Genomic DNA, 10,679 nt, shown 5'->3' on the forward strand with positions numbered 1-10,679 from the left:
GGGTGGACCTCAGCCCTCAAAACTCTATCCTGGGAGCTGTTAGCACTTTCTCACCCCTACCCCCTTAATAAACCAACTGAAAGAGAACAAACAAAAGATCAGTTTTGAGGTCCACAAACGTAAGCAACTTACTGTTGCATAAGAAAATCACCCCTCTCTTATTGAAGCGAATTGTCATTGACCTATTATGGAACTTTGCAGAAAGTCCTCAAATTTCTTAAATTTTGAGTCATGTGGTTCTGAAAAGAAAATATGTCATGCTGGTTTTAATTTCGAATGGCTTCCAGTTTGAAGTCCTGGCCAGTTTCTGTTCTGGATTGAACCCTAGACAGACTTTGAATTAATTCTAATAAATGATGGAGATGGATAGCTTGCTTGTTGCCAACTTCACTGAAGTGAGTTAAGGCAAGTTGAGTTAATATGTTTTTCTTTCCTACCTTAGGTATCACGTGCCTAATACTTTTGTTACTAGAATTTCCAGTCTTCTGTAATCTCATTAGAGAAGCATCTTAAAAATGCAATTGCATGAAAGAGGTGCAGAACACTCATCACTAGTTCCTCAGGTGCATTTGTTTTTTTTTTTTTGTTTTTTGTTTTTTTATTTCTAGGAGAGAGAGAGACAGCGTGAGCAGGGGAGGGTCAGAGAGAGAGGGAGTCACAGACTGAAACAGGCTCCAGGCTCTGAGCTGGCAGTCAGCACAGAGCCCGACGCGGGGCTCGAACCCACGAACCGCGAGATCATGACCTGAGCGAAAGTCGGACGCTTAACCGACTAAGCCACCCAGGCGCCCCTCCTCAGGTGCATTTGTATTGTGGAGAAGAATTTGAAAAGAGGAATCAGATACAGGCATGAATGCAAAAGGTGCTTGTAGGTAGGGTGGCTGATTTTTGAAGGTGAAGGAATCACAGAATTTCGAGAAGAAAGTCAAATTAGAGCTCCTCCCACCCAACTACTTACAGAGTGTGAGGTCCTGTTGACAAGATCCAGGACTGCTTGAGCGGCTCCAGAGAGAAACAGGTGTCTGTATATCAGACTGTTGGTGCTCTACGCATTTCCCTTGACATTCAGTCTCCACTCGTGGATTCCAGCAACTCTGTTCCTGAGGGCATTTTTGTTGTTGTTGGAGCACATTCGGCTTACATGCAGGGCAAGCCCAGAAGGATGGAGAGTTGGTGTTTCTGGAGGCAGTGCTAAACCAATGGTGGCTGGGGAGTTGGGGAATAGATCCCCCACCTTCCTGGTCCCTTGAGGATAAAACTCTGAGGCGTGCTCTCCTGTCTCCCAAAGCTTCCCAGTAGGGTTGGCTTCCAGTCACCCACAGTGGTAACCGGCTTGCTAACACACCCATTATTGTCTTCGTTTCTTTCCCTGTTTCCCCTCTGCTCAACCCGTGTTTCCTGGGATCACCTCTCAAAGAAACTGTTTGCACTTGAATCCTTGTCTCTGGGTCTGCTTCTGTAAGGATCCCAAACTAAGACCATTCCTAGTTCCATAACTCGGGTAAGGTCTTTCCCACTTCTCTCTTGGATGATTTTATACATTTACCAACTTTTTCTGGCCTGCAATCTTTTCTCCTTCTGTTCTTACCACCTGTTGCTCCCAGATCTTCCTTCCTCCTCAAGCACTGCTCAGATGTACTGTTCCCCCTGTCCTAAATCCTCTACCATTACCCGGCATTCTAAGTAGGAACACAAGTCCAGACCCCGCTGATAATCTGGCCCATACCCCTCCCTAGCCTTTGACTCACAAACCCTTGAATGTGTAGGGTGCTACTGCTGGCCTATCCTGCTCACAGTTGCTAAATATTTGTAGAATCAGAAAGCTTAAGGGAAGGTGAGAATAGTCAGCTGGGTATTACACTTCTACCTTTATCCTACTTAAGAGAAGTTCGGAGTACTTTCTTGCACTTACACATTTCCTGTAAATAGATTGGAAACAGTTTTCCCTCCCCTTCCCCAGTTCTTTCATTCTAGAGATAGGGCTCTTGTTCAGCAAGAATGTAACTCTGCGTAACTCCGCATGTGAACGTCTCACTGTAGTTTCTTTCTTTTCTTTCTTTTCTTCCTTCCTTCCTTTCTTCCTTCCTTCCTCTCCCTCTCTCTCTCTCTCTCTCTCTCTCTCTCTTTCTTTCTTTCCTTCGTAGGCTGTACACCCAACTTGGGATCAAGAGTTGCAGGCTCTACAGACTGAGCCAGCCAGGCGCCCCCTACTGTAGTTTCTTATTACAGTATTATTACATTCTTAACTTTAATTCCAGTAAAACCAAACCACCGATTTTCCAGTTGCTTTTCTATTTTGTTGAAATCACAATAGGTACTGTAACGATAATAATTTCACAAATGCAGATGGAAGGAGCAAGTGTGTTATGTGGGTCGGAGCAACATAACAGCCTCAGCTGTAGCTTGGCTCTGCTCATAAGAGCTCGGGTGATATTGAACAAGTCTTGTAACTTCCCCGAACCTTAGCTTCCTTGTCTGTAAAGCCAAGAGGCTGTGTCTAAGATCCATTCCAGAGCTTACATGCTACTAGCAAGGTACCGTGATTTGAAGTTGTGGTTGCTGGAAATGAATAGGTAGGCAGATTCAAAGGCTCAGGGGCTACTCTAAATTTATTCACGCATCCCGTAATTTTAGTTTAGTCATTCCAAAAAATCACCTAATTTTCGAAGTCCTTCAAAATGATTAATGAGCGTTACCCATCAGGATGTGAACTAAAAGCAGCCACAGTCTTTGCTTCTCCCAGAAACTCCTGCCTCTTCCCTTCCACCAATACCTTCCTGACCTTCAGGCTGGATAACTATAACATACCTAACTTGATCCTGGCTTTCTCTTGAGATAAATAAATATTAACGTGAAATGAAAACCACACGTGTAATAATGTCGGGATTAATGAGGTGCTGAATTGTATTCTTACTCTGCTATTGTTGGCAAGTGTGGTATTCAGCTGAATTCAAAGCCGTGAAACCATTTGTAAAGGAGTAATGTTAGTCCAAAGTTTTGCATCCACCATGTGGCTTATTATCCTACCAAGGTGGGATGACAGGGTGCTGGGACACAGGGGGGACAGTGCTGGTGTGGTGTGGTCTGGGGGTTCTGGTTAAGCCCCCACTTCTAGCCTCCATGGCCAGTCACAAAGGAAAGATGAGGAGAGGAGAGGAGGGAAGAGAATTGTACTCACTTACCTAGCTCTGGTGAAGGTGGTTGGGAATTATTGTCCCCTAGAACATCATTGGCCATTAAATTCTAAACTCTCATCCATTCCAAGATTGGTCTCCAAGCAGAGCTGAAAGGGCATGTGGCTGAAGCGTCATATGTGCAATTTCTCACATATTCATTCCAATAGCTCTTTGGGAGGGAGTCATGACTCCCACTAGACATATGAAGAAACCAAGTCATAGAAAAGTAAGTGACCCACCGAGGTCACATAGCTGGCAAGTAAGAGTTTAAACCAAGGCTTCTGGTCGTAACTCCAGCAGTCAGTGCAGCCACCACCCATCCTACACTCAGAAGCCCAGGAGTATATTCCCAGATATGCCTTTTCTTCTGTCTCATGTGGCAGGTGGGAGTGAAAGTTGGAACCACCTTTGCGGAAGGCAATTTATATTAGGTATCAAGCCCCTTTAAAATGTTTATACCTCTGGACTGTGTAGTTCCACTTTTAGGAATCTTCCTGGAAGAAATTACCTGAGATGTGGGTGATTACCAGAGATTAATACAAAAAGATGCTTCTTATAGTATTATTTATCATGGTGAAACGCTCTAAGCTCCCCTTCCAGAACAACTAAATCACTGCAGCAGAGGCCTCAGTTAGGCCAGCACAGAGACGCAAACATGTGGGGTGTTCCTACCCTTTGAGTATAGGCCTGAATTAATTCATACACACGGGTACTTGAGCAGAAAAAACATTAACTCAAGCCCACAGTTGAAGTTTGGATTATACAGGTAGACCCAGTAGGGAGGAAGAGGATGCCAGCAGAAGCCAGCTTGTAGAGAGTGACTGTAGAGCCCCTAAAAAATAAGTGTTCTAGAAAAGAAAGGATTTGATGTGATAAAGTGGCTTCAGCAACATAGCTTTGAGATTCTAAGAGAAGTAGAACCAATTCTCTCGCCCCCAACACGCTCTCTCGCTCCACCACGGCTTATCAACCATCAGCTTTGGGCCTTCTCTTGGGGTCTTGTCCTGATGACCAGCTTGGCCTTTTGACATACAACTCATCTACCCTTGGCTTGTTCGGGATGACCCTCTCAGGTTAAGTCTTGCCCCGGACGGCTGTATCCCCGTTTCTATCAGATACACACAGAGAAATGTCTAGTAGCCATGAAATGCTTGGGAAGAGTTTTAAGTGGAATGGGAATAATGTTAGACATAATCTTAATAAGGTAATGAAGGATGAAAAAACTCTACGTCCATAAAAGAGGATTCTCATTATAAAATGCATTCAAAATATCGGAAAGAAATATGTTAAAACCTTAAAGTGGGGTTATGGTGACCCATATTTCATTTTTATTTAACTTTTCATTTTCCATGAACATGAAGGTATTACTTTATATTTACAAAAGGGAGGCATTTAAAAGCTGCTCTTTTTCTCCCTCCTAAAAAAGGCAGGCAATGCACAAATCTATTAAATTTGGGTTGAAAAATAGATGGAATCAGCCTGGAAGCCGCTGAAGCGGCCCATCTGGTTTAGCTGTATTGGATGAGAACCAGCCAACTGCTTAATTTGGCATCAGCATGGGCCACTGGTGCTTTTCTGCAACCTCAGGGAGAGAAATGAGCTGTTGCATACCTGGAAAACTGAGACGGTACCATCCTGATATGGGCGGTCCAAGGGGAATAATTTTGTATGATGTGGCAAATTAACGTTTGCAAAGAAAATGCTGTTCTGTTCTTCAAATGTTCTCAAAAATAGTTTACTGAAACTAGGCAGCCTTCCTGTCCAATTGCAAAAGAACTTTCAGTTCTCATTTATAAATGAAACTTGAATCAAACACTGATCAATAAGCCAAGTGTAACTGTGAGGATTTTGTTAGATATTCAGGTAAGCAAGCACATACATTTACATTCTAAATTCAGAATTTATTACTTGAACCTAGTCAACTCCTTTTCACTATATAGCACTAGTTTATTTGTAACATGTCTATGTTCTTATTTTTCCTTTAGTCTAAGAACCATTAGCACTTATGTATTAAGTTTTGCATTGTTGCTTTGCACAGAGTCAAAATAATGCATATTTTGTCCTTCAACTATATCATATTAATATCACATTTTATCCTTCAACTATATTGTAATTATGGTTTTAATTACATTAATTGTATACACTACTTCCTCTCTGCCTAAACATAAAGATTCACTGTATATCCTAGGTACTTATGAAGTATATAAGAACCAGAGGCACCTGGGTGGCTCCGTCGGTTGAGTGTCAGACTTTGGCTCAGGTCATGATCTCAAGGTTCATGAGTTCGAGCCCCACATCAGGCTCACTGCTGTCAGTGTGCAGAGCACATTTTGGATCTTCTGTCCCTCTCTCTGCCCCTCCTCTGCTCACAATCTCTCTCTCAAATAGATAAATAAGAACCAAAGATTTTGGGGGCACTCCAGTCGGCATCTCCAGTTTTATAGTACCATTTCTCCTCCCTGAATTTTTGCTACCCTTCATTTCCCTGTCCCCAAGTCATTTCATTTGCTGTAGCTTGAATCGCTGAATAAGAAAAGCAATTTTTTGTCTTCCTTGGCATTGCCTGCGGAGGTGGCAGTCATCTCCTATTCAGCATCATGGCTGCCCTCAGGCCTCTGGTGAAGCCCAAGATCATTAACAAGTGGACCAAGAAGTTCATCCGGCACCAGTAAGGCCGATACGTCAAAAGTAAGTGCAACTGGTGCAAACCCAGAGGCACTGACAATTGGACGGACAAGAGATTCAAGGGCCACATCTTGACGCCCAACAGTGGTTACAGGAGCAACAAGAAAACAAAGCACATGCTGCCCAGTGGCTTCTGGAAGTTCCCAATCCACAATGTCAAGGAGCTTGAAGTGCTGCTGAGGCTCTCTGCGTCTTACTGCGCAGAGAGTGCTCACAATGTTTCCTCCAAGAACCGCAAAGCCACTGTGGAAAGAGCAGCCCTGCTGCCCATCAGAGTCACCAATACCAATGCCAGGCTGCACAGTGAAGAAAATGAATAGACAGAGAGCTTATGTGCACGTCGTGTTTGTGTTAATAAAATCATAAAACTATACTTCAAAAAAAGCAATTTTTTAAAAGTCTCACAGACTCCTTACTCCAGCATATAAACACATTCATGCCTCTACCATCTTAAAACAACACTACAACAAAACACTTCCAGCTTAAAATGGAGACTAGATATTGATAAGCTAAGGGCAAGTGCATTGCTCCTTGGGCTTCTAAACTTCCAAGGGTAGGAGAGAGGAGGGGCCTCAAAACTCTGAGCCACTCTCGTCCTCCAACACTGACAGCGTCACCGTTACACTCTGTCTTGAAGATAATGGGGCTCATGCCCTCTTGCCCTCTCTCTGTTATCCACTGAAATGTGTCCCCCCAAAATTCATGTGGAGGTCCCAGCCACTGGTACCTCAGAATGTGACCATGTTAAACTGTATTTAAGGTCTTTAAGGAGATCATTAAGTTTAAACGGTGTTGTTAGGGGGGGACCCCACTCCCATATGACTGATATCGTTATAAGAGGATGAGGAACCAAGATGGTGGTTATCTGCAAGCCAAGGAGAGAGGTCTTAGGAGAAAACAACCCTGTTGGCACCTTGATCTTGGACTTCCAGCTTCCAGAACTGTGAGAAAATAAATTCCTGTTATTTAAGCCACACGGTCTGTGGTACTTTGTTATGGCAGCCCGAGCCGACTGATACAGCCTCTATCTCTGTTTGTGTCTAAAGCTCAGTACTCCCACACCACCCCCTCTACACTCAAACTCTCGAACCACACGGCTCTGTACAGCTCCTCATCCAGTTTTCACCTGGCACATTGGAAGCCAGTAGTGGGTTATGAAGTCAGTTTCGTGAAACTCAGCCAGCAGATGAAAAATTAAATAGAATAAAATGAAAGAGAACAAAATACAACGGAATGGCACAGAAGAGGACAGAATAAAATAGGAAATATCAGAATGCACTACATGTAGTAAAGGTGAGTATTGCTCTTGCGAAAGCTTTATTTCCATTCTATATGTACATATGTGTATCCGAGGTCATGCTGTAAACTGCATTTCACTCTGTGAGTCATGGTAAAAATAAATGTGGAAGCAAATGATCTAATATGACTCCATATTCTGTCTCTTTCCAAATTCCAAAGCATGTCCATTCTGGTCTATCATCAGCAAAATCCTCCATGCATTTAACTTACTCCAAATGTTCTGTTCGACTTGCTCAAACCAAAACTAAAAAACACAAATCTCACAAGCATAATATAACTGAGGCAAGGGTAGAGGTTATTAGGTATGCTCTAAGCAGAGAAACTTTTACTTCATTTTGACCGTCGTTGGATTTATGTAGAATACCTCTGTATTCATTTTTGAAGGAAAGAACAAAATCAAAAAATATATATGAAAGGCTGGAAATATAACACCAAAAATTATATCAAATACAAATTTGGGGGGCACCTGGGTGGCTCATTCAGTTGAGCGTCCAACTCTTGATATAGGCTCAGGTCATGCATCCCAGGGTTATGGGATCGAGCCCCGCATGGGGCTTCGCGCTGAGTATGGAGCCTGTGTAAGATCCTCTCTCTCTCCCTCTGCCCCTCTCCCCTGCTCTTGCATGTGTTCTCTCTCTCAATTTAAAAAAATCATTATAAAATGCAGATTTTATAATCATAATTCTTTTCACTGAATGTTTTCTTTTCTAAAAGCCATTAATAGTAAGATGAACCGTTAATTTCATAATGGCTTTTCAGGCAAGAAAGAAATCCTATAGAGTTGCACTGCCAATATGGGAATCACCTGGAAGCCNGCCATAAGTGGCTACTTAAATTTAAATTAACTAAAGCTAAAAATCCAGTTCTGTAGTCTCACTAGATACATGTCCAGTGCTTGAGAGCTACATCTTCTATCTTACAGAACTTTTCCACCATCACCCAAAGTTCTAGTGGACAGCACTGCTACAGCGTTCTCATGAATGAGAGGTGACAAGGCAAGAAGGCTTGAGGGCAGCCGTGGCTTACAAAAGCCCCGGAGAGCAAGTTGCTTTGGAAGAAATGGATTTTAACAAGTGGTGGGTGTGGATTATCACTGGATCTCTACTTACGTCAAGGGAAGGAAGTAAAAATCAGAATTGCATAAAAATGGAGCCCTACAACGATAGACATATCAGTACAAAACAGCAAGATTAATAATGTCTATGAAGGTCTTGCTGTTGTCAAGCCCCATGCTAAGTGCTTTACAGATGATCTGTGATTACAACCCTGGAAAGTAAGACTTAGCCATGTTCACGGATGAGAAAATTGAGGCTCACAGATTAACTTCTTCAGAGTGGGCCAAGGAAGTGGCAGAGCAAGGATTTAAAGCCAGGTTCCAAACCTCATTCCCCTTCTGTTTCACCAGCAGTTCTCAACTGGAGACTGGAAATATGGGGGGCACTGGAAAAATGAGGGGGTGTCAAGAGGAGCTCTCGCAGCACTTGGACTGATTAGAAAACCAGGAACACTTCCTACTGTCAGGAAACCCTTTCCTGAAGCCCTCCCTCACACTCCCCACCCTCTCTCCAGTTTTCCTTCTGTAGCTGTACAGAGTCTACATCTCAGGGCAGTAGGCTGAGGCCAGAGCGAGTAATGCAAAGGCTGTCCTAGCCACACAGAATTAGATGTCTGAGTCGGGTGTAGAGCCAGGGAATGGGAATTTACCAAAAACCTCGCCAGGTGATTCTCATTTGCATGCTGTAGTAAAGAAAATTGTACTACACCATTAAAAAGATTGGCAGCAAACTTGAAAGCCAATTAAATATTCAGTTAAATGGAAATGATTGTAAATATGTTTGCTAAATCGAATGCAAAAATCCAAAGCCATATCTTGAAAAAGAACATTTATGTAATAAATACAGCATAGTAATTGTCTGAGTTATATGACCCCAGATTACATAAACATGAACAGGAATTTGTAGGAAGTAAAAGCAAAACAAAGCAAACGAAAATAAAGCCCACTTCATTGTTAAGTGGAAGACCTAAAAATGTACTCTTCGGCTCTTCATATTGACCACCATGGAAATATGGGTTCAGGGCTACATTTAATGAACTTAAATGCAATCACTACTAGAATTAAGAATCACCTTCCAAGTTACCACTGAAGAAAAGAAAACAGAATCACAAAGCAACGACAAAAAAATGTAGAAAATAGCAGATAAGTCTATAAGAGTATGAAAAAGATTCCAGAAATTAGAGCAAATGCACCAGTGCTTACGCTGATCATAAATGTTTTATTTTTAATGTTTATTTATTTTGAGAGAGAGCATGAGCATGAGCAGGGTAGGGACAGAGAGCGAGAGGAAGAGAGAGAATCCCAAGCAGTCACCGCACCATCAGCACAGATCCCAGCATGGGGCTCAAACTTATGAACCGTGAGATCATGACCTGAGCTGAAACCAAGAGTCAGACGCTTAACTGACTGAGCTACCCAGGCATCCCCAATCATAAATGTTTTACACTCTGTACTACGAAGATGTTCATGTCAGGCTAAAAGCAAACAAAATATGATCATGTGCTGCTTAAAAAGGACAACCTAGAACATAACCACACAGAAAGGTTAAAATTAAATGGGTGAATAAAAACATATCCGTCAAAGGTGGACAAACGACAGCATCAGCAGTGTTAATACCAAACAGAGGACTCAAGACAAAAACACCATTCAAAATGAGTATTTATCAAATACTATGATGAGGGAGGACTTTACAAGCTTAAGACAATGAAAAATATCTCAAAGATCTTTTCATAAGGAAAAAGTTACCGGACTCAACGATATAAAAATTTTAAATGGTTGAATAGCTAAAAGCAACACAATCAGTGAAAAGGTCAACAACAAACAGAAAAACATTTTCCAAAGATGTAACACAGAATTAATAATTTTCATATGTAAAGAGGTTATGTAAATCTCTGAGAAAAATATTAATGTAAAGATAGACCATTCAAATTTTTTTTTACATTTATTTATTATTGACAGAGTGAGATAGAGCATGAACAGGGGAGGGGCAGAGAGAAGGAGACACAGAATCTGAAGCAGGCTCCAGGCTCTGAGCAAGCTCTCAGCACAGAGCCTGATGCAGGGCTCGAACCCATGAACTGTGAGATCATGACCTGAGCCCGAAGCCAGACTCTTAACCGACTGAGCCACCCCGGCACCCTAAGATAGACGATTCAAAAAAGGACATGGACTGATTCAATCTAAACCAAAGAAATTAGACTTTCAATGAGATTATTGGCTTCTTTCACATTAACCATTTTTTAAAGTTTTATTCATCTAAGTGATCTCCACATCCAATGTGGGGCACAAATGCATGACTGTGAGATCAAGAGTAGCATGCTCTTGTGACAGAACCAGCCAGGCGCCCCTTGCACCAGCCCTTAAAAAAAAATTCCATCAAGAGCACTGGATGAAATATAAATTGGTATCTTATCATTTGGACATGATTCCAGCACCAGCTCTCCTGTGCTTTTAAAATGTTCACT

At 42.2% G+C, this 10,679-nt stretch overlaps 1 pseudogene; it reads left to right on the forward strand.

Moving 5' to 3' along the window:
• Nucleotides 1–5,773: 5,773 nt before the first annotated feature.
• On the forward strand, nucleotides 5,774–6,181 carry LOC144237149 (large ribosomal subunit protein eL32 pseudogene; annotated as a pseudogene).
• Nucleotides 6,182–10,679: the final 4,498 nt, after the last annotated feature.

The sequence above is a fragment of the Crocuta crocuta genome, unplaced genomic scaffold, assembly GCF_008692635.1.
Source record: "Crocuta crocuta isolate KB4526 unplaced genomic scaffold, BGI_CrCroc_1.0 scaffold312, whole genome shotgun sequence".
Lineage (NCBI taxonomy): Eukaryota > Metazoa > Chordata > Mammalia > Carnivora > Hyaenidae > Crocuta > Crocuta crocuta.